The sequence below is a fragment of the Canis lupus genome, chromosome 20 (genome assembly GCF_003254725.2).
Source record: "Canis lupus dingo isolate Sandy chromosome 20, ASM325472v2, whole genome shotgun sequence".
NCBI classification, from domain to species: Eukaryota; Metazoa; Chordata; class Mammalia; order Carnivora; family Canidae; genus Canis; species Canis lupus.
This window is the reverse complement of record NC_064262.1, coordinates 10627550-10653047: the sequence shown is the minus strand read 5'-3', so window position 1 is coordinate 10653047 and position 25498 is coordinate 10627550. Positions and strand designations below refer to the sequence as shown.

General features: G+C 38.9%; 1 protein-coding gene and 1 long non-coding RNA gene across 2 annotated transcripts in view; one reads left to right on the top strand and one right to left on the bottom strand.

Moving 5' to 3' along the window:
- Positions 1–25498, top strand: part of GRM7 (glutamate metabotropic receptor 7) — an 827750-nt gene that overhangs the window by 607544 nt on the left and 194708 nt on the right.
- LOC118351740 (uncharacterized) overlaps positions 2663–25498 on the bottom strand; it is a 28998-nt gene continuing 6162 nt past the window's right edge. Inside the window, exons 2-3 of the long non-coding RNA XR_004807676.2 lie at positions 23808–23906; positions 2663–3281 (exon numbers count right to left, since the gene is read on the bottom strand). This is a non-coding gene — a long non-coding RNA (uncharacterized LOC118351740). The remainder of the gene's footprint in view (positions 3282–23807; positions 23907–25498) is intronic.

The window sequence follows — 25498 nt, the reverse complement described above, 5'->3', positions numbered from 1 at the left end:
ACTTGTTAGATGACAAAGGCCTCCCCACCAAGAACAAAAAAATAATTATTTCCTCCAATTTTCCTGAAACATCTCTGCACATCAACATCAAATGTAATACATTTCAGTTCTTTCCACTTCCAGAAACATTCTAGACAAATCACTCACCATTTGGCACATCTCTGGTAATTATTCCTTTTTTTTTTTTTTTTTAACCAATTATGCTGGAAACATCTTTTAATCATCCACTACAGAGTGGATCCTCCACTTGGTAGTATACCGCATATACTCTCTGTATATGGTGTTAATACAGTGTATTAAAGATGATTATTTTTGTGTGTTAGCAGGGATTGGAAATGTCCGCATGTTTGTCATTGTTTGCTAAATCCTCTAAGTCAATTGCTAATTATAAGAGCTTGTAACTTTAGGGACTTAGCTGATGAATCCAATTGAACTGTCAGCTTTTTCAGGCTAGACTGGATATATGAAGAATCTCCATCCTAATTGCTTTAATTAATGAATGCTGAAATAAGGCAGCCCATAGAGAGAATGCTGCAAGATCTTTACAGCATGATTGCCACACATGGTAACAGACTAACAATAATCTGCTCTTGATGAGCACTTGGAATGTCAATTGCTGCACTTTTATGGGATACCTATCATTCCATAATGCATGGGGATAAAAAGAAAGTGCCTGACATGTCCCCAATTCTGGAAGGGCTTATAATTTTATTGAGAAACAAGCCTCAAATGTATGAAACAAGTTGCGAATAAATAGAATTTTATGGTAAAATAATTTTAGTGAAAAGAGATATCATTTTCAGAGTAGGGTTGCTTCATAAGCATTTTATAGCCACAGGGGCTTGGGAGGGCATTTAAGGAGAGACCAGGGCCCTTTTACCTGAATCAGATGGTTCACCCTGTTCTTGGTAGTTTTAAGTAAGCACCTTTGCCACAAACATTTTTACCTCATAACTAACCGGCTATAAGGCAATTTTGCTGTAAAATATAAAATAACACAAAAAAAGAGCATTGATTAAAAAGGGCATAGTGAAACATAAAAGGTGAATAGTTTATGGCAAAATACAAAATGCTTGAATACATTTATAATGTATAGTATAGTTTCATGGCACTTCTGCACAAATAACTGATTTTATTTTATGGATTATACCTAAGTGCTCATCTTCACAGTTGTTTGTTCATAGTAGTATACTTTTTTTTTTTTTTTTTTTTTGGTATTGATTTGTCTCCTTATTCAGCATTGTACTTTTTGTTTTTCCACTAAAATGTCTTCCCTTGTTAAGAGAGTTACCAGTGTCCAGATACTGATGTGTACTTGTCACTGGGCTTTATACTGTATCATGAAAGCCTTACTCACTGTGGTTTTTTCCTTGGCATACTGTCACATGTCCACTGATGGACATTGCAACATTCTATCGGAAATGTGGGTTCAAACCTGTGCACCACAGTGAAGATCATTATGGGAGCTAGGATAAATATAACATTAAAAAGTGGAGAAATGAAACCAAACTCAACCAGTGATTTTTTTTTTTTTCTCTTTTATGGCAAAATTACCATACGGCCTGTTAGTCACGCAACAAAAGTATTTGTGGTGAAAATGCTTGCGGCAAAGATGTCTATGGGAAAGATGCTTGTGATGAAAATACCCAACAGAGGTTCAGCCACTCTGCTTAAAACTGCCAAGTTCTTGTATATGAAGGTGACCCAGCAGTGACATGTCACCCCATTGATTGCCAAGGTTGATTTGAGTGATCTGACTGGCTAGGCAGGTGTCCTCTTTCTCCCTCACTGCTCTAAGTGTGTCCCTCCCAAAGCTGCAGGCTCAGGCAAAGAGGACAACCATCACCAAAAGAGGAGGACTATTCTTCAGTCAAGGGAATGTGAGTAGCTGTGCTCTCCTGCTAGAACCTCCAAACAAGCTCTCAAGGAAGGTCCATTTGTAGAACACAAGGTAGTCAAGCTTCCAAGACTCCAGACACATCCAAGTGAGGCACTGCATGCGGCAGTCTGCCTTTCTTTAAAACAAAACAAAACAAAACAAAACAAAACAAAACAAACAAAAACTGCCAAGTTCTTTCCTCCATCATTGTACTTATCCTTCTCTATGTGAGGAATGTTCTTTCCCTAGATCTTCAAACATCTGCCTTCTTCTCTCCACTTTAGATCTGAGCTCTAAAATTAGGCTCAGAAAGTCATCTCTCTATCAGCGTATCTAAAGGGACACACCATCCCTCTCATACATTGTACGTTTTTCATTGCTATTCTTCGAAACCCCCTTCTATGGTGTGAGCTTCTATGAGCAGAGACTTGTTTTACCCATCATTGAAGCACAAGAGCCTGACAGTTCATGGGCATTTTAAAAACATCAGTTGAATAAATGATTTGTCAGATAAGGATATTTTACTGGTAGCAGCAGGGATTGACTCTGGTTAATTTAACCAAAGGGGAGTTACATGAAGTTTTCTTTTGTAAGGTTGGAGAACCAGGCTGGGGAACAGGCAGGAAACAGTCTAGTCTAGAGACCTTGGAGATGAGAACTGCAGCAGAGAGCTCATGACGGGAGCATCTGGTCAAGACACAGCTGTGGGGTCAGTTAACACAAACTGCATATGGTCCTTGAACACTTAGGGGACCTTTATTTCCACAAAGAAATATGAGCAGATACGAATCAAACAAAATTCTGACAGAGAAAGCAGATACAATACCATGTGTTTGTATTATGGGGGAAGCAGCTTCTGGGAAAACATGCACCATTCTCCAAAGATTGGTCACCTGAAGGACAGCCATGGTTCTGATAAGGCGTGTAAACTAATTGAAGCCAATGAAACTATCAACAGATAAAGGCTGAGGCCAAGTTCCCTTATAAGGCATAATGCAATTGGAGAACTGGTGTAGTTCCACTAACTTTAGATACTCGGGACAGATGAAGCAAACCTGCATTGACTATTACCATATAGTTAATTACGATTGACAAAGCACTATGTTATTGCAGTTGTTTTGATTCTTTTTTTTTTTTTAAAAAATACTTATTTTCAGTCTTCTGTGTATTTTGTTTTCTTAAAGAACTCATAGTGTACAAGGTAGGGTTCAGTTTTCTTTCAAACAAGGTAGTGATTTCTAATATACTTATGCCTCAAGTTGGTCAGGAAAGATACACAATTTCTGGTTAACATTTGCTTGCTCAATACTTATTTCCATTCTTCTAGTGACAGCTCTTTGATTTTTCCTTTGGGAAAATCACTCCTCTTCCCATATCCTCATCCACGAATAGATTTTAGTATCTGAGAACAGAAACAGACCATATGTATTATTTTCTTACATACAGTATTCAAAACTAAGGCACTATTTTGAGAGACTAGGGGCTGAAAGCTGTGGCTTGCATTTTTTTTCCCTCTCAGATACTTGTTAAGCAATTAATCCTGGCCAATCTGGTGGTTAGAGGTGGGGAGGCCTCTAGCTGTAGTGAGACCTTCAAAACCAGAATATGTGGGCTAGCCTTTCAGTGATAAAATAGCATTAGAAGTGGAGATCACATTTACAATTAGCCCTGTGGGAAAAATATAAAGAAAGTGAGGCTTAAACCTGGAAATAATCAATAACAATTGAGATATTGGGGAGAAGGCAGTGATCTGTGCCATGAAGTTATATTTCTTTAAATATTCAAGTGATGCCTTATTTTTAAATGTGAACACAAAGAACTTATGTTCAACAAATATTTCTACACTAAAGAATATTAGTATATAATTTTACATGCATATATATATATATTTACACATACACAGAGAATTATAAAAAGGGGTTAATTTGTTATATACTACTCTAAATACTTATAAATGAATTCCTTACAGCTGTTTACTCTTGATAATGAGCAATATGATGGTGAGGCTGGAATGTATTTCTAAGGGTATTCTTAGGCATCTATGTTTGGCCAGTTTTCATTTTCATGGATTGAAAAGTTGTTTTTGGAAAAGTGGCATTTCCCTTGAGAGAATTAGGAAAATGAAACAAATTCAGAATTTACAAAATCTTGGGAAGGCAGCAGTAACGTCATATTAAAGTCAGCTCAGAATATTTCTGTGAATTTGCAATGCATTTATTGAGCTCTTGCTACATGCCCCGTTCCACCTCCACTTGACAGTATATCTGCATTGGCATGCCAAGTCTGAAAGAGGCACTACATTGGACTTCTCTCTTCCATATTAGGCAGATTGAACCTGTGCTCTGATAAACCATTTCATAATGGGCTTGGACTATAATCTCTTCTCCCTTTGGAGGGAAGAATATTTACCCAAATTAATTAAGCCCAGGAAATGATGGTCTTAAGACCAACCTAACAAAATCTTAGTAGCACTTCAGAAAACCTTAACTGAGAAGGCAACCACAGTTCACTTCTGAGTATATGACAAGTAGGGCCAGGCATACATGTTCAACTGCAGAGATTTTCCTTAATATTAAGAGAGACCTCCTGAACTTGCTTATCAGGGGATAAGAACAAGATCAGGTGAAAGGAAAGCGTATGGAATCATGGAGGATTTGAAAAGCCAAAACCCCAGTTGGGCTCATGGATTACAAACCATTTTGGAAGAAGAGAGCTAGACTAGATTACTTTTTTGTATGATTCCATCCATACTGGACAAATTATGAAAGAATGCCGGTGTCATCTCTACTATTTATTGTTTCCTTTTTTAGCCACAATAAATCCACAATAAAAAAAAATGTGTTAAATATATCTTGCTTACATTGATTTTCTGAGACTTTCTTTGATTGCTTATTCTTCTTCCGTCTCTCTAAATGAGAGCTATAAATTCTTTTGATGACCTTAACTTGTTTTCCCCTCCAAGAATCATTTCAGAGTTCAGTCATCCTGACCCTCTCTCTCTTACCATCTTGGATTTTGTAATTCCTCCTCCCCGCAGCCCTCCCCACCTTCCTATCCCCTGAATATGCCTTTTGAACATCCAGGCTCGCCAGGGACTATCCTGTGCAGCCAATGTGATTCTTTTAAATCCCCACCTTTATTTCTCATCAGGGTTGTCCATACCATTTACACAGGAAAGCTCCCTCAGGAAGGCAAAATGGTGTTGGCCTAAATTATAGCTGTATTCTCAGTGCCTGTTACATTCCCTGCAGCATAAAAGGTGCTCAACGCAGATTGAATTCGTGAATGAGCAAATAAGTAACTGAATAGTGTTGGCTGGGGAACCTTGTAGCCAGTGTCTCTTGGATACAAATGAATTCAGTGCCATTGTGGTCAGTCTTCTTCCCTTGCAGACAACAGAAACAGACTCAGGTTAGATTAGATAAAATAAAGGAAGTTATAGGGAGGAGATGGGTTGTCAGGGATAGTTAGGGGACAGGTCAGTTTGGTTCTGCTACATGTTTTTGTACAGCTCATGCACTAAGAATTTTTACATTTAAAAATAGTTGAAAAAATCAAAAGAATAGTATTTCATGACATGGGAAAACTATGAAATTCAAGTTTCAGTGTTCCTAAATAAAGTTTTATTGAACACAGCCATGCCCATTTGTTTATGTATTTCCTATGGCTGTATTTGCATCACAACAGCACAATGGAGGACTTGTGACTGACACATTAGCCAGCAAAGCTTAAAAAATTCACTACCTGGCCCTTTACAGGAAAAAGTTTGCCAGTTCCTAACTTAGCTCATGATATCCAAGCTGGGCAACCAGAGCTTAGAAAATTCAGAAACCAGGGAACTATTGGGGATCCAGATAGCAGAAAGAAAGAGACTGGCATTTAGGGTGCCACCATCAGACTAAATCTGTTCCCCCTCATCATGATTTCATTGAGCTCTATTTTCAAATTCTAGAAAAAGTGAGCCTAAAGGGCCTTGCTTAGGTTACATGCCCACTCGTTGACTGTAGGGATGGGAATGGAGGAAACCTTGATTAATGTCTCCATCATATAGAAACTTAGCAAAAAGAGCAGATGTTCACTACAGTACTTGAAAGCGATGCCAAGATAAAATCATAGCTGAACCTGTTCCCATATCCTTCCAAAGATAAACAAGCTGTTTGCTACCTGGTCACATTCAGAGGCTGCTGAGCAGTGGTAGGCACACACATGACACTGTGACCTCTTGTCATTAAGATTGAGTGGCCTCCTCATTACCTAGTGTGTTCTCATTCATCATAAGTGTCAACTTTCATCCCTTCAGCTGCATTTTGCCTAAGATGATCGTACCTACTGATGCACCATCTCATGCCAAAGTAGCAGAGCACCAAAGGAAGCAGGGGTACTTAAAAAAAAAAATTACTTTTATTTTTCCAATCAAGTTTTAGAACTGCTGTAAATCACCTTTTAATGAAGCTAAACTGGAGATGTCTAAATAAGGCTTCAAAGGAATCAGTGCCTGTCTGCAGAGGTGAAAGAAGGTGGCCCTGGGGAGAATGAGGCTTATCAGCATCATGTCTTCAGTGTGTGTCCAGCTTCCACCCTCACGAGTTATTGCCATGAAATTAAGAGCACCAATCAGTGACCACAGAAAGGCCTATGAACAGCAGTTTTCAGCACAAAAACCATTTTACTCTTGTTCTTGTGAGAAGCTCATGTTAAGCAAAGTTAGAAGATGTAGGCAGTGCCCAAACCTGAAAAATGTGAAATTCAATTTTACTAAAAAAGTTAAGTGTAATAAAAAGTTAAGAGGTTGGTAAATTACCTTTCAGTGTGAGGGTCAGTTTCTCCCCCCATTCCTCCCAAAAAGATACAACTTCTCTAAAGCTCATATGCAATAGTTGGAGAGAATGAGTCTGCATGTATATGTGTGAGCAAGCACATGTGTGTCTTGTACATAATGATGTAAAACATGTGGCATTTGATGTGAATGTACCATAACTCATCCTTTGTTTTCTTTGTTTCTGAATTCCTGAAGAAGAGAAACACTTCCAGTATCTTTTTATGGGAGGAAGTGAATATACATCTGTATGAGGGGGTATCTTTTTGTCTTGGATTTTCTTGTTTATTGATTTATTTGTTGTTGTTTTCATTTGGATGTTTTTGAACAGAGGAGGATCTTTTGAAAATTCGAGGGATTGATGCAAGAGTGTTTTTAGGTATCATTCCGTCAAATCAAGGATATGAAAGGAAGTATAAAGCTCTTTCAAAGCTAGCAATTGAGACTGAGGGAAATATTTTTACCCAGCTTAGAGCACACTTGGAAGAGGCTTCAGCAGCTACTACTCTGAAGAGAAGCTAAGTTAGACATTCCAGAAAAGGTTGGGAGACAAGAAGGGAGCCATGTGACTGTTAAGTCTGGACTCAGAGGATGTCCTTCCCCTCCCAGACACTAGAAGGAGTCGCTGTGTTTAAAAAACTCATCAATGTGACAAAGGCAGGAATACTAATTAAGTGTTTTTAGCATAATAGAAAATCAATTTTAATTGTCCCAAATGGAACTATTGTTTACAGTTACAGATGGCTGCCAGGCAGTACCTGGAGAAAATAAATGAGTCTAGGGAGTAGGGAATTGCTTTTAATTCCTAGGAGCATTTCAGGGAAGGCGTTAGAGAATTCAACTTGAGGGTTGTTGTACAGAAAACAGATTACCTATAGAGTCTGCAAAGTGGTGTTTTTCATTAGGACAATGAAGCCAGGGGCGTCATCTGTTTCCACATTCTCTTCTCCCTCCTGGTGTTTCCCCAGGATGAGTGCATACTCAGAAGAGTTGTTACCACATGGATCAAAAGCAAAACCATTATATAAATATAATGAATCACTCTCTTATATACCTCTGCCAAATAAAATAAAGTCTTAAAAAAAAAAGAATAATGAAATGGATGCCCAGCTATCTTGCACCTACCTTTGCAAATTAACATTGCCTTCTTTTAGTGAGCCTGTGAAGACCACACTCAGTCCTCAAGGCATACCTCAAAGAGTACCTCTGTCCTGATCCCTTCCTTTACTGGATATTCTTTTGATTCTCTGAATTTCCAGAGCATAGCGGGTCTATAGTAAAAGAAAGCTTTTACTTCAGGTCTTCATCCTTCCTATCTATAGTTGTATGCATATTTATCTCTCAACTAGTCTAGAAATTTCTCAAAAACAATACTTCATTTTAGTAATGAGCTAAGCCCAGCTCTTCACTCCTTATTGTGTGCCTTGAGTGACTGACTTAGTTTCCTCAGCAATAGCATGGGGTTAGTGAGACTGTCTGGGGTGAGTATTAATAAGTTATTCTAAATGAAGCTTCTAGCAAAAGCTTTCATGTATACTTTGAACTCAAAGCAGTTGCTAATACTATTTTATATTGGATTATAATTGACATATAAATTACTTTCAGGTATATAAGAGAGTGATTCATTATATTTATATATTATGAAATGTAAAAATATATCTAGTTAACCTGTATCACCACTGAAAGTTATTTCATTATCATTGACTATATTCCCTCTACTATACATTACATCCTAGTGAGTTGTTTATTTTATAACTGGAACTTTGTACCTTTTAATCCCCTTCACTTGTTTTGCTTATCCCCCAGCCACCTTCCCCTACCTCCTTTCTGGCAACCACTAGTTTCTTCTCTGTATCTAGAAGCTGGTTTTTGTTCTATTTGTTTGTTTTGTGTTAAAGATTCCACCTGTAAGTGTAACAATACAGCATTTGTCTTTCTCTGACTTAATCTCACTTAGCATAATAACCTGTAGGCATATCCATTTGCCAAAAATGGCAACGTTTCATTCTTTTTGTCTTGCTATAGAATATCCCCCGTGTGTGTGTGTGTGTGTGTCCCCTTCTTGCCTCTTTTCCACCTTCTTCAAGAATGTCTATCTTAGCTTTTCCTCCTCAAAACACACACATACCACATCTTATTTTTAGACTCATCTATTGATAAGCCCTTAGCTTGCTTCCATATCTTAGCTTAGCTATTGTGAATAATGCTGCAATGAACATAGTGGTACATAAATCTTTTCAAATTAGTGTTTCCATTTTCTTAGGGTATATACCCAATATTAGAATTAAAGGATCATATGGTAGTTTTTTTTTTTTTTGAAGAATCTCCATATTGTTTTTCCACAGTGGTTGCATCAATTTACATTCCCACCAACAGTTTATGAAGGTTCCTTTTTTTCACATCCTCACCAACACCTCTTATTTTTTTTTAATTTATTTTAGCCATTCTGACAAGTGTGAGGTAATATCTCATTGTGATTTTGATTTGCATTTCCCTGATGATTAGTGATATTGAGCATCTTTTCATGGGTCTATTGGCCATCTTTATATATTCTTTAAGAAAAAAATGTTTATTTAGATCCTCTGCCCATTTTTTAATCAGTTTTTTTGTCCTTGCATTTTGTGAGTTCTTTATATATTTTGGATATCAACACCTTATTGGATATATCATTTGCAAGCATCTTCTTCCATTCAGTGTCTCTTTATTTTGTTGATGGTTTCTTTCATTTGCTGTGCATAAGGTTTTTTAGTTTGATGTACTTCCATCTGTTGACTTTCGCTTTTGTTGCCCTTGCTTGAGGAGATAGATTGAAAAGAAAATGTTGCTTAGATTGGCATCACAGAACTTACTGTCTATGTTTTCTTCTAGGAATTTTATGATTTTAGGTATTACATTTAAGTTTGTAATCCTGAGTTTATTTTTGTATGAGGTATAAGAAAGTGTCCAGTTCATTCTGTTGCATGTAGTTGTCCAGTTATCATTTATTGAATAGACTGTTTCCATTTTATGTTCTTGAGTCCTGTGTAGTAGATTAATTGACCATATAAGTGTGAATTTATTTCTGGACTCTGTTCTGTTGTGTCTGTCTTTGTGCCAGTACCATACTCTTTTGATTTTGATTATTACAGCTTTGCAGTATGTCTTGAAATCTGGGAATGTGATACCTCCAGGTTTGTTCTTCTTTCTCAAGTTTGGTTTTGATTGGTTTTGCTGTTTGGGGTCTTTTGTGGTTCCACAAAAATTTTAGCACTATTTGTTCTCATTTTGTGAAAAATGATACTGTTTTTTTGCTAGGATTGCACTGAATCTATAGATTGCTTTGGGTAGTGTGGACATTTTACAATATCAATTCTTCTAACCTATGAGCATGAAATATCTTTTCATCTGCTTGTGTCATCTTCAATTTCTTTTATCAGTGTTTTACAACTTTCGGAGTACAGGTCTTTCACCTCTTTGGTTAAATTTATTCATAGGTATTTTATTCTTTTTAATACAATGGAAGTGGAAATGTTTTCTTAATTTCTCTTTCTGATAGTTTGCTATTAATGTGTAGCTGCAGTGCAACAGACCTCTGTATGTTAATTTGTATCCTGCAAATTTACTGTATTTATTAGTTCTATTTCATTTTTTGAGGAGTCTTCAGGGTTTTCTGTATACTATGATGTCATCTGCAAATAGTGACAGTTTTACTTCTTCCTTTTCAATTTGGATGCCTTTTATTTCTTTTTCTTATCTAATTGCTGTGGCTAGGACTTCCTATATTATGTTAAATAGAAGTGTTTAGAGTGAATATCTTTGTATTATTTCTGATTTAAAGGAAAATCTTTCAGTTCTTCATCATTGAGTAAGGTGTTAGGTGTGGGTTTGTCATATATAGCCTTATTTTGTTGAGGTATGATCCCTCTGTATCCATTTTGTTGAGAGTTTTTTATCATTAAAGGATGTTGAATTTTGTCAAATGATGGGGGGCTGTTGCATTCATGTAGATGATTATATGATTTTCTATCCTTTGGTTCATTAGTGGTATATCATGTTGATTGGTTTATGGATGTTAAAGCATCCTTGCATTCTTGAGTTGAATCTCACTTTAATGTATTGTTGAATTTAGTTTGCTACTGTTTTTATTATATTTTTGTCTCTTTTCTATGAAGAAATAATTTTAGCATATCACATACAAAAATATATAATACTAATGCAAAATCCTAGGGAGGGACAAAAATGAGTTGAAGATAGAGGCTCACTCTAGATTACTTTCAATATAGGTTGGCTTAAAGCAGTAATTAGAAGGATCTCTTGCATCAGAACTTGTATATATTGCAGATTCTTACTGAATGGTATTTTCTGGAATCTGCCTCTTTAATAAACTTTGCAGGTAACTCTGGTGAAAGCTAAATTTTGAGAATTTTGGTCAAAGAAAAATGATCAGTCCTGAATTTACTAAGTGGTGAAGCCCAGCTATTGTCTCTGATATGCCAATGTGTGATGTTTCACTTCTTTCCTCATCAGAGTTTTCTTGGTTGGTTTGCCTATGGCCAGTCAGTGCCCCATTACTATTTCTGTACATTACAGTAAGGATAATTGATTTTTCAGAGTGTGTTCTGAAGTTCTTGAATGCTGCTCTCAGGACTCCCCTGAAAGTCCTATAGGGCCGTCTTATTTGCAGAATTTATTAATTAATATAAATCACTGTGTGGTACAACCTAAATCCAGAGTGAGCCTGACTTTGATGTAAGTACAGACCATGATTAAAGGAGCCAGTGAGACCTTTTGCCCAATGTGCCACTCACTCAGTGGAATACTTACCATAAGACATAAGCACTTAATATTATTCTCCAGAGTCCTTTTCAGTGAAACTTTGCTTTGTTTGAGGATATCTACTGTATCAGACAGACCTGGGTCTGTTTTTGTGGAGCTTAGGGAAGTTATTCAACGTTTCTGATCCTTATTCTCCATATGTGTAAAATAGGGATACTGATCAATAGTTCAAAGGGTGTTGTGAAAATTAAGAGTAGATGTGAAAGCAAAACATTCAAGAGATGTTAGTTCCTGTTCCTTTGAAACACAAGTGCAGTATTAGATGGAGAAGAAAAAAGGAAACACATTTTCTCCTAACTAAGGGTTTCTCAACTTAAGGACTATTGAGTCAGCTCATTCTTGGGGGGGGGAGTGGGGATGGGGAGACCGAGATTTGTTCTCTGTATTGTAGGAGGTTTAGCAGTATCCCTAACCTCTACCCAGTAGATGCCAGTAGTGCCCTTTCCCCTGGTTGTAACAATAAAAATGCCTCCAGGGGATCCCTGGGTGGCACAGCGGTTTGGCGCCTGCGTTTGGCCCAGGGCGCGATCCTGGAGACCCGGGATCGAATCCCACGTCGGGCTCCCGGTGCATGGAGCCTGCCTCTCCCTCTGCCTGTGTCTCTGCCTCTCTCTCTCTCTCTCTCTCTCTCAGTACGTGCCTATCATAAATAAATTTAAAAAAAATTAAAAAAAAATGCCTCCAGATGTTTCCTGGGAGGCAGAAATCACTAAGAAGTTCTGTCTTAGCTCTTTATCTGTGATTTTAAGACATTAAAGGATAAAATAAGACTAAGAAATCAATACTTGCTAATACTTTATCAAACTAGCATCAAAATGGACACAAAATATTACCTAGTCATAATGGTTATCTGTTTTGATAATTCCTCAGAATTATGAAGAAGTCTCATAGTGCTATTAGGCACTAGCAAGGGAAGCTGGCACACCACCTGAAGAAGTCACATGCAATGGATAATTTAGCTACATGAAAGGATTAGATTCTCAGGCTTGAAAGACCATATGCTCTCAGGCTTACTTATCTTCTAGATCTTACTGAACTAGGGCCAGATGTTCCCTGTTGCATAAACTGGGAGGCAGTGACTCTTTCATGAGACAGATATAAAAATTAGATGGTTAGTTCATTCATTTGTAGAGAGAAATAAAATCATCAATGCCACCTTCATTCAAATTGGTGTGACTAGTACAGTTGATCCTTAAAACAATAGTAGGGGACGCCAGATTTCTGAAGTTATCTAGTGAGTATGCAATGAGAACAAAAGGCATGCACTGCAGAACTGGAGCATTGGATGACATCAAGCCACCTGATCCCCATGTATGAACCCAACAGTAGGGATGTGAGGGGTGTGTACTAGAGAGGCACTTGTGAGTTCTTTGATGGGTATTGCCAACATTTGTCTCAGCAATCTCTTTTCTTTGTTTCTATTGATGACTAAGCCTCCTTTGTAGTGACACGACATTTTAACATTTTTCCATTCAGATTTAACCTGGTCATATTTAACTTAGAGCTTTGGTATTTGCATTGAGATGCCTTAGTGAATTTCCTGTTTTATAAGAGGACCTTAATTTTAGGTTACTGCAAGGCACCTCTTTGCAGACCCCATTCCCTACCCACCACCTCTATGTGACCAGCCTCACTGGATTATACTGATTCTGCCCAAAATTTCTTTCCCAGGCACAGCTATGGCAACTTTCTCACTCTGTGATTCTCTTGGCAACATGGTCACAAGGCATAAGACAAGAGACAGTGGACATGTCAGGGCTGCATAAATCACACTGAGACTCCAACTCTCCTGTTTCCTTTACTTTTGGTAAAACTGAGGCAGAGCCTACAAGAGTTTCGTTGTCGTTTTATGTTTGTTTTAATTTCACACAAGTTGCTTTGCACTTGCTTTACATGTAGTTAGTAAACATTAATAAACATATATAGAATGGAGAACAAATTGTATAAATTAATGCTTTGTTTTGTTACAACAGTAGTTATTTATTGATACTAGTGCTGCCTATTTTTAGGGCTTTTATGGGTCAGGAATTAGCATTTTGCATGAATTATCCTAATTCATCTTAACAGTGGTTCAATAATTCAGAATTTCTTTTATCTTCAGATTTTAAGTTAAGTAGCTGTCCCAAGCTTACCTAGCTGACATGTGACAGAGGTGGGGTCTGAACAGGTGCCCAAATGCAAATTTAAGATGATTCAGGACCTTTGCAGCTAAGAAAAGAACAGCTTGGTGTGGTCCTTTCTTCAGAAAGAGGTCTCACAGTCTTCCCCTGGGAGAGCCTTTGCAGCATTTCCAAGGAGTGAGGGAATCCTTACTATGCCAGTGGAAGTTATACAAGATCAAACCCTGGGTGGAGATAACTCTAAGTTAATATGGATCCATATATTATATGAATATGATATATAAGTGGATAGTTCCATTTGATAGCACCTGTGTAAAGTGCATCAGAAAGCATCATGAAAAAGCTTTCTCATTCTTCCTGGAATGGCCGGGGTGCTCCCTGTAACCTTATGTAATTCAGGCATGGTAGGCTTTAAGCAGGAACATAAAGGTGCCAGCCACAGTGTTCTTTCCTGTCTCCCTAGGAAAAGACTGCACATCTAAGATTCCTCTTCCTGACTTTACCTTGCTCCTGTCATGAAGCCATTAACTCATTGACATTAAAATGCTAAGAAAAATACCTCAGAAAAGTCCAACCTCAGAACCAGTTGGACTTTTCAAACGTCAAAATTATAATATTGCAGCTGCCAGCTCTGGTTTCCTATAGCTTATGTTTTGGCTAAAAGACCCACATCAGCCAATAAAACCCTGAGAAGCCAGGAGAATTCAAAATTATAGCTGTCCAAGTATAAATTAGTAAGATGATTTTCAGTATATGGAAAATAAGTTTCATGTAATACCTCTGAATGTAAGTTAATGAAATAGTTTTTAATTTTCCCTAGTGAAAAATGGACCTCTGATTAATGTTAAGATTTAGATGACTATTTTTAACATTAGTCCTTTTTTTAAAAAATCATTAAAAAAACTGCCATTCATGACTCTCATTCATGTAATAATTTTGAGCACTTTCCCTCTATTAACCCACTTAATTGAATCTTCACAGAACTTTGCTAAGGAGACATTATTCTCAGCCCAGTTTTTCACTTAAGGAAACTAAGGTCTGGAGAAATTAAGTGCCTCCCTCAGCTAAAAAATGACAATCTGAATACTTCAACCCAGTTTTTTTCTTGCTATAGATATGCTACTCTTCATGAAACCAAGCTACTTCTCAGAGTGTAAAAGTGTTTAATAATGAAACTGATATTTTGCCATTATATTTCCCTTCCTTTTGAAAATTGATATACTTATTTGTAACCTGGGCTGAGTCTAGAGCCTTTGTTGTTACATAAAATGTATAATATTACTTTAATATCCAACTCAAATAACAGCATTCATTTACTCTGGGTTACCTGGGATAGGGATCAGAGAGGCCATAGATAACTCCAATTACCAGTGAAGCAAAATTAGGATCATTTCTTGATGGCCCAGGAATCATTCGATTATTTTGTGCTTGAGTAATATTGGCATTTGTATTTGTTGGCATGTGCTGCCATAACAAAATTTCACAGAACATATGCTTTACACAACAGGAATTTATTTCTCATAGTTTAGGAAAGTGAGAAGTACAAGATAAAGGTGCTGGCCCACTTTCTCCTGGTGAGAGTCTTCTTCCTGGCTTGCACATGGCTACCTTCATGCAGTATCCTCACATGGCAGAGAGAGAGCACGCTGGTGTCATTTCCTCTTCTTATAAGGACACTGATCCCATTATGAGGCTTTGCCCTCATAATCTCCTCTAGTCCTAATTATCTACAAAAGGCCCACCTCTAAATGCTTTCACACTGAGTGTTAGGACTTAAACATATGAATTGGTAGGGGTGTTGTTTGAGGGGGCAAATTCCAATCTATAGTTGCACTTGAAACATATTCATCAGTAACAATTACCTATAAGCAGTATACAACCTACTCTGCAACTTAATGGCTCAAAACAAGCTACATTTATTATGCCCATGAATCTGTAACTTAGGCAAGGTTAGGGGCAGAAAGCTCAACTCTGCTTTACTTTTGTTATCAGCTGGAGCAGCTCAATGACTGAACCTTGGAATCATCTGAAGCCTCATTCATTGACTTAGCTGGTAATCTTCTGGCTAGAGACCAAAGTTCTACTCCATGTGAGCATATCTATATCCCTACCTGTGGGCTAGGTTGTGCTTCCTCAAAGTATGGCTGCTGGCTGCTAAGGGGCAAGCATCCTAAGAGTAAAACTGAGAGAGACAAGTGGAAATGATATTGGGCCTAAGGCTACGCTTGAGGAAAAAGCATAGCATCATTTCCACCAAACTCTGTTGGCTGTCGCAATCCTAATCCCCACCCAGATCCAAGAAGAGGAAACACAGGCCTTATGTCTCATAAGGGATACACGTCTTATGTCTCATAAGAGGAGTACATGACATGGATCATCTTTGGAACATATCATCTTCCCGTAAGAGCTTGGTAATCTGATTATTCATGGTTGCTAGAACCCTGAAGGAAAGGTAAGAACACAAGAAGGAGGCAGGCAAATACCTGTTGAACTAATAGGTTTAAGAGCCACTTTTGTGGTTAGCCATGCATGTGTCTGGTTTAGGCACAGAAGAGTCCCATTTTACTTTATTAATCCACTTAATTTCTGATCTTCCTCACATCACTTAGTTCTAAATTCTGTCTTCTTTATGTCCCATATTCAAATGACTCTCTGGATGTAATAAAACACCACCATGGGACTCTTAACATTTGTCCATTCAGATAAAATGCATCTAAAGCCCAGAATCAACTGAGACTGACCCCAATGCAAATTCACGTTCTATGGATTATTTCCCAGGGTGGATGAGGGTGTGAAAAACATGTTTCCTGGGCCCAATTCATAGCTTGCCCTTGTCTGAGGCTTTTGCTGTTACATAGACAATTGAGCTATAATTGTAGCGTTCAGATTCCCATTTTAAATAGATTTCATTCCCTGGGGGAAATCATCCCAATGGCCTACTTTCCAGAGTGGGACATCAGAAATGTTCCTGTCAGCACATAATATTGCACTTGATTGTAAAGGCAACTTGAGTTTCCACATCTTTGCTTCTCATCTCTCCAGTATGTTTAAAACTTGGGGATTTCCCTTCCTAACATATTCCAGATTCTGTTTTTCTCTCACCCCTGTGCCCCTCCACATTCTGAGTAGTAGGTGGGTTCTGACCCTGGTTTCATTTTTCCTGAAGAAGACAGGAGGAGGTGGGAGGGTTACATTGATAATAGGATGATTATCCAGCTGTGGTGGGTGGAAGGAAGTATCCGGCCAAAAATTCAGGTGTGCAAAAAATTATTTTTGAATTAATAAACTTATATACTCCTAGTTTGGGTCCCATTTCACTGGGTGTTAGAACCTGATGTCAAGCAGGCAAAAGTCTCTCTGCTTCCCATATTTTCCTAGATTTCCAGTGACATATGGACAATGACCTCAGAGCAGTGGTGGTGGTTGGGTGTGGCCTCAGTCCTTGATCATCATCCCTGTACAGAGGATACTCTTCCCATCTGTGGGTTCATGCCTGAGGAACCTTACCATGAGATATACTTAGGCCTACCCTCCTTTAGATACTGCTATTTTGGGGGATCCCTGGGTGGCTCAGTGGTTCAGTGCCTGCCTTCAGCCCAAGGCGTGATCCTGGAGACCCAGGATCAAGTCCCACAGCGGGCTCCCAGCATGGAGCCTGCTTCTCCCTCTGCCTGTGTCTCTGCCTCTCTCTCTATCTCTCTATGTCTATCATGAATAAATAAATAAAATCTTTGAAAAAAAAGATACTGCTATTTCCCCTTAGAGATAAAAGCACTGAGCTGCCCTCGAGCCATTTGAAATACCTAGGAACTCAATGGGGATAATGCTATTCATCACTTTCCTGAATAAAAGTAATTTAAGGCTCCCTAATTCTCAATGAATCAGTGGAGCTGGATGAAGCCCTCCAGAATCCCACCGGCTTCCATAGGTGACATGGACATTTATGTTCTCTGATTCCCTCTTCACACTGGAGTGTGGAACCCACTGTCTCACCCTTGGACTTTATTCAGGGAAGCCGTTTATACGGGGTTATTACTGCCTTTCCCCTCTAGATCATCTTGGAGGTCCATAAACCTATTCAGGTTTGACTTGGAATCAAAGCTTCTGGAATCTTCATCGAGCCTAGTGATAAATAGAAGAGGGTGGGATAGACTGGCTCTTTCTGATCAAATTCATTTTTACATGACTTGTCCTTAGCTTTTGAAACCCAGAAAATTTAAATCTCCTGTAATGTTGTACCCTTCCTTCCTTATGTACGAATAAAATCAACTTAAAAAAAAAAAATCTAAGGTTTGGAAACAGAAACAGGCCAAAAAACAGCAGTTACAATTTCTTGTGCTACTTTCTCCACTTAACCCATCCTCCCAGGATCCTGAAGTGTCCTTGGCCTTGTATTCCCATGTATAGCATCTTATCTGCTCCTCTGTCTCTATCTGGAGACCCAAAGCTGCTGGCCCTCAGTGCTATAAAACCTATCCTCCTCTCCATCTTCTTTGGATCATTTTACTGAGTCCCCACCAACAACTATATACACATGCATGTACTTGGCAGTCAGAAATTTCCTTTTCAAACATTTCTGGGCTATGGTCACATTCAGTACTTGTAAAATGTTTTTAGTTCTCAATTTCCATTCTTTGGATTTATAGAAAATGACTCAGAGAGTTCTTGTAATGTGTCAAGTTTACAAGCCAATAAATGAGAGGATGGCCTCTGAAGTTCATTGCTATAGACTGAACTGTATCCCTCTAAAATTCATATCTCAAAGTCCCAGATGCCGAGTATTTGAAGATGGAGCCTTTGGGTGGTAATTAGGGTTAGATGAGGTCGTGAAGTTGTGGTTCTCAAGATGGGATTAGTGCCCTTGTAAGAAGAGAAAGAGAGACCAGGCCTCTCTTCCTGCCATGTGAGGACACAGCACAAAGGCAGATGTCTGTAAGCCAGGAAAAAGACTCTCACCAGAAGTCAATGGGCCAGAACCTTGATCTTAGATTTCTCAGGTTCCCTAAGTGTGAGAAAATACATTTCTGTTGTTTAAACCACAGTCATTGACACTTTGTTATGGCAGATGGAGCTGACTAATACCCAAATTCTTCTCTGCTGAATGCTCTGGAATCTTAATTCAAATGCAGTGAGAATCCTGTATAGCTTTAAAGGAGAGATTCTGAGTGGGAAGGGACTCTCATCCTTTTGCATTAGTATAGAGTATACCTTTTAGTAAATGTTAAAGCTCATAATGCCTACACTTGTGTATTCTCCAGGTAAAGATTACATATAGAGTTATTAATGAGAGTTATTACAAATAAAATATATTTTTTAAAATAGGAAAAATGTTTCTATGTTCACGTTTTTTTTTTTGTTTTTTGTTTTGTTTTGTTTTGTTTTCCGCTTATCACATTTTCTTCCCATATTTTCTCATGAGAGAGCTATTTGTCATCAATTATTTCCTGGAGTGCCTTTAAACAAAGAGGTAGGTCAGAGAAGGGAAAGGAATAGTTGACATATAGAAGGTGTTTTTTTCCAATATGAAATTGTCCCATTCTCTCTCCTCCCCTATATCCTAATTAAACCTTGAAACCACCTGAGCAATTTCCTTAGTTACCTGTAACAGGTAGAGCCTAAGAGAACCTGAAGTGTTATTCTGGTCTTGTGTACTCCATTCTGCTGTACTGGACTTTATAAGAACAATGTGGTGAGCAAAGCATTTTTGAGCTGATAGCAGGGTGCACTCCTGCTGTATTCTCTTGTGTGCATGAAAAACCAGAAGCTAATAGCACTTAAATAATAAATGTGCCATTTGACAGCATTTGTCATTGAAATTTGAGGGAAATAAGCAAATCTGGAAAAACTGCAGGGGGACTCCTTTCCTGACCATGGAACCATTGGAAAAAAGTATTGGGGAAAAGGGAGGAATTTTTTTAGGATCCCCCAATTTTTTTAGGAACCATTGGAAAAAAGTATTGGGGGAAAGGGAGGAATTTTTTTAGGATCCCCCAAGGATTAGAAAGGTATGTTATGTAATTCTGGCCTTTCTGGCTGTCATAATCACATTGTCACATTAGCAGGTGATTGGATTGGGGAGATACTGGGGAATAAAGGACTTAGTCATGGAAATGCAACGATGGGGAGACAGAGGTTTCTAGGAATTTTTCTGGCTTTCAGAACAATAAAGGATAGCTAGGGGTGATTATCTTAGCACAGTGTTCTGGGTTCTACTGCCAATGCTTTTCCAGGGCAGTAAACTCTAGGTGTCTCTCTTCTTCCATCCTGCTCTCATGGAGGTCAATGAAATGCCAGTAGGCTATATGGAGTTTAGTTTGGATCTTAAGTGAATTCAGGCAATGCTTTGAAGCACTGCTCACTGTTTCTCAGAAGTAATCATGAGCTATGGGTTATTAAGTCTTTTGGTGTTATTCAAAATGCAGCTTCATAATCCCAGCCAAAGTGGATTGAATCAGAATCTTTAGGAATGGAGTTTGGGAAACTGAATTTTTAGGGAGAGTTGGAAAATTGCTATGTACTAAGATTGAAAAAAAAATCCTGGGCATTTCAATGTCTAGTACAGTGCCTATTTCTTAGTAGTCACAAAAATAACTAGTGCAGTGAATTAACACATCCGATTATGTAGCATAGTTTGTTACTCAGGATAGTATTAAATTAATCTTGTTAAGTAAATGTTTAAGAGAGCTTCTGAATGAAAGAATCTATCTATCCACTCAAATAGCTAGCCGTCTATCTACACACATTCATTCAACTTCTAGGATTTGGTAAGGCAGAAAAACCACTGGAAGGAGAGTCAGTAATATGAATTACAGCTGAAAGACAAAGACCTGAGTTATAAGAAAAGGGATGCAGGACAAAAGTGGCAGCAGAGAAATGAGGTAGAAACTAGACTTGCCTTATGGCCCTCCATGTGCCCTGCATGAATAGCCAGAGCAGTCACTTAATCAGCAATAGCAGAGAGGATATTGCTGGAGCTGTTGGGGCTGAGTTGGAGTGACACTGAAGTACAAATGTGAACATGAGCCAGATATGGTCATCCAGAGTATTCATGGCAGGAATAGTAGTAGATGGGGCTGAATGAGCAGTAGAAGTAGGTCCTATAATTAAGACTTGCTCTCTTCTATCAAAGCTTCTGACCATTCCCCCTCATCCAGATCTCCAAGAGTTTTAGGAGTGTACTTACAGCACTATTTGAAATTTAGGGGATACAGGAGAGAAAGCAAGACAATGACAACAAAGATGATAAAGAAAATCTGCAATGTTGTTGAGTACTTCTTTACCTCACGCTCTCGAGCCAATCTGGAGGTAGAATAAGATCCAAGACCTTGGGATGCCTGGGTGGCTCAGTAATTGAGCATCTGCCTTTGGCTCAGGTCGTGATCCCAGGTCCCAGGATTGAGTCTCACATCAGGCTCCCTGCAGGGAGCCTGCTTCTCCCTCTACCTATGTGTCTTTCTCTCTCTGTGTCTCTCATGAATAAATAGATAAAATCTTAAAAAAAAAAAAAATTCCAAGACCTCTTCTGATCCCAATAGTGGAATTTATAAAGAGGCTTTACCTTGGAATCTTATTGCTGAAAATCAAGTAAAAGCTTTCTCAGCACATTTTTGCCATTTTAATTGTAATCCATGCTTATTCTGGGAAATTTAAAAAAGTAAACAAAAAGAAACTTTTAAAATAATGCCTGACTCTACCTCAGTGTGCATTTTGGCATTTTTTTCTTTGGTCTGCTTGCTGTATACATCCTAGATGGCTATTGCCATTGTGTATGCATGGTTTCCCATTTCACCATTTTGTTTCATCTAACTTTGCACAGTAATCTGTTACTGCATGGTTTTGATAAACAGTATAGCAGAGGTTTAGAGCATGACCTCTCTCTTGGTATGAGTCACATGTCCACAGCTCAACCCAATAAATCTAGGGATTATTTCTTTAGGACAGAGCAGAGTTACTCTGAGTGGATTCCATTCTAGAGCAGAATCACTGTCAAGGTCATTAACATTATAGAGACTCTCAGTATATACATATTGCCCAATTTTCTTGCTCCATGACTTTCTGCAGACTTTCCTCGAGTTCTCATACCTTGGTTAGCCCACTGTCAGAGTGATGCTCTGGACTTCAAACACCTCTGCCTGATGCTCAGGATTGATCTTCCTGCCTTCATGTGTGCTCCCACCCTCCTTTGTATGTTTCTAATCAGACTCTGGATCCTGATACTTCTGCTCAGTGCTATCCTTAGGATGTCAAATTCTGGCATGACAAGAATAATTATGGTCATTCTCAAAACCTTAATCTAGGGAATAAATAGACTGAGTTTTACAATTAGGATCAGTAGGAATTAGGTTCTTGAGAGAAATGAGAATGGTTGATTTACCTCTACCACGTAAACCATACAGCCTCACAAAAGCTCTCAAAATCTAGAGGGAGTCCCAATCCTGAAGGGAGAACAAAGTTTCCTGATATTTATCGAGTGTCTGTTTAGTGATTGACTGCCATCTTCTACTCTGCCTGTTTGGAATTAATAGGAGACTTAATGAAGTGAAAATGAAATCAATATTTAATTCCCCCAGGGAAGAGATACTTCCATGGCCTAAGTCACCCGCCAACTTCTCCCAGTTCCAAAGGGTAATAAGAGCTGGGCCATCTCAGTCTCACAAGGAAGACTTAAACCTATAATTTCTTCCCTAGTGATTTCCTGCATTCCTACTATGCATCAAGTGCTGTGAGTAGTACATTTTATCACATTCACACAATGATCCCAACAAGTGATTTGCTAACTAAATGTTAAATGTGGGGCATATAGAGTGCTAAATACGTTAAATATACTATATTGTTTAAGCCTTATTGCCACACTTTGAGATATGTCACTGATTCTACAGATCAAGGAACAAAAGCACAAAGATATGAAGAAACTTGCCCTGTTCCAATATTACAGAGGTAGGATTTGAACCCATATCTGGCTAATTCCACATTTTAGGTGTTTTACCACTGTTTATTATCATCTCCCATTTCACAGATGTGGAAATGGAGGCTCAGAAATAACATGACAGGCCACACACAGCTAGTCAATGGCCCCTTGTACTTTCTTTCACCTTCAAAAGTTCCTTTGACGTATGAGGTAGAATTTCAACTGTCTCATTTGTCCTATTTATTAAGGAGCTACAGTGAATAAGGCACCATAGTCAGTCTCTAGGGAATCTATACTTGAAGACAGAATCCTCATCCTTACAGAATGTATGACCTAGTTAATGGAAGTATGACAAGGGGACACACAGCATAACATGTGGGAATCCAGACATAGCTTATGTGGTGAAACCCCTGAGCTACCTTTGGCTAATAGGAACAGAAATCCAAGATTCAGATTGACAGAAACCATAGGAAATGTATTTCCTTACATATTGTGAAGACTGCAGACAGGGTGGTTTGGGGGCTGGTTCATTCAGCATCTCAACATCTGCATAAGGATGCAGATGTAGATCATTCTTTCCCTGTTTCCACTCTTCCACTTCTGTCTTTCTAAGAGTGAGAAACATTTCCCAGATGTTCCCCCACAGATCCCTGAGCATCTTTGGCCAGAATTGCATAATATTCGTCCCCCAGATTATTTATGTCTAGTAAATGGAGCAAACATAACTGATTTAGAGGATTCCTGGGACAGGCATGCAGGAGCTCGAGGAGGATGGATATCTATTATTAAATCTATTATTAAATATATATAGTGCTTTACTAATGAATCAGACCCAAGTAGTTCTAGGGGCCAGCTCATGTGACCACTGTTGGATGTGGGAATGCCTTGGAAGCCACAGGCAGCACATAGGAAGCTCAGAAACATGAGAACAAAAAGCACTTATATAACTATCTCTTTTGGGACTCACCTGGACTCACCTAGAACAGTTCAAATGACGCCTCTGCTATTTCTCCCTGTGTGCTCTTGGGAAAATTGCTTAACCTCCATGCATTCTATTTCTTTGATTGCATAGTAAGATTCTTTATCACACATTAAAGATTTGAACTCTCTACTCTCCATGTCCAAGGAGCCCAACAATAAATATCCCTCTAAGCATCAAATAGAACAGAAGACATCCATTCGGAAATTTTTCTCAATAAAGATATTGTGTAAGATTATCCAAACTGCAGAGGGTCAAAGGGAGTTTAAATCCAGTCAGGTTTCACTCACCCAGCTGTGCATCTTGGCAGATGCTTGTACCATCCCAAGAAAGGCATCATCCCACAGGGATATCATCACTTGCCATGTGAAAAGTCTAGGCGTCAGCATCTGCACAGGGAGAGTAATATCTTTTAAAAATTGGCACCAAGCGCTATGTGGCTTAGCAGCAGCCCAGCAAATCAAGATGCTCACAGTGAGAAACTGGTGCTTCTCTGCTGGGCCTTCATGGGAGACAACGTGCAGAAATGGTAGGCACATGGTTTTAATCCTTCTTTGCAGCCCAGAACCTAGTACCAAGAAGGTATGACAGCTATGAGCATGGACTGGGGAAATTTAATGTTGGGGCTTTCGCCCCAAGTTGGCTTCTTTGTTATTGTTTTAGTTTGTGCTTCTGAGCTGAGGGTTTGAGGGCAGGTGGCTTTTTGGTAGATGATCCTGGGAAGCATGGTAAGGTGATAGGGAACAGAAGAAAGCTGATACTGATTATCACTGTTGGCAACTTGGCCTTTATTCTACCAGGGATCATATGAAGGACTTTACAGGAAACAACTTAGAATTGTCTCACTAAGGAACAAAAACTTGGGTATTTAATCTAATGACTCCTACTTCCCATAGATGATGGTTGATCTGGGGAATGTGGTAGTCAACTAGAAAACCTCCTAGTTATTATCCCTGCATTCTAGCATTTGTGTCCTTGTGTGGTCTCTTCTCATGGTGTGTCAGGATCAGTCTGTGTGACCAGTAGAATATGGCTGAATGATGGCTTGCTACTTCTGATGGTAGATTATTAAAGACATTATGTCTTTTGCTTTGTTTTCTCTCTTGCGTCACTCACTTGGGGAAAGCCAGATGTCACTCAGGAAGCCAGGTGCAGAGGCTCATGTGGTTCCTGTTGGCTTCCTGCCCAGAGCCATGTGAGTCAGTAATCTTGGAAGTGGATCCTCCAGCCCAAGTCAAACCTCCAGATGACTGTAACCCTGGCCAACACCTTGATGCAGTCTCATGAAAGAATCTGAGACCATATCAATAAGCTTTTCCCAGGTTCCTGACTCTCAGAAATTGTGTGAGATAATAGAGTACCTAAGTTCAGGGTAATTTGCTATGTAACAGTAGTAACTCATACGTGGCATCAACTACCTAACACTTCTGAGCTGTTTCTTGCGTGGGCCAGGCAAGCTCCTGTGGCCTGAAAAAGTCATCAGGAAGAGGGGCACAGGTGACTGAGGAAGGAAGTTTATAGCATGTACTGCAACTGTCCATGGAAGCTGCAGGTGACCTCTATAGAGGATGTGTCAGGACAGGTCACAGCCATGCCAGCTGTGCAAATGAGCAGGATCATTCATGCCTCTGAGCTTCAGTTTTCTCTCCTCTTTCTGCCCACTTCTCTTCTCCACTTTCCCATTTTTTCTCCTTTCTTCCTATTCCCTGATGGACTGATCTTTGAAGACATCTATCTTCTTGTTTAAAACCAGGGTTCTGGGGCGCCTGGGTGGCTCAGTAGAGTAAGTATCTGACTTTGGCTCTGGGCATGATCTCAGGGTCTTGGGATGGAGCCAGTGTCAGGCTCTTGCTTAGTGGGCCATTTGCTTCTCCCTCTCCTTCTGCTCCTCCCTCTCCCCGCTCCTTCATGTGCATGCATGTAGTCTCTTTCTGTCAAATAAATAAATAAAATCTTTAAAAATAAATAAAACCAGGGTTTT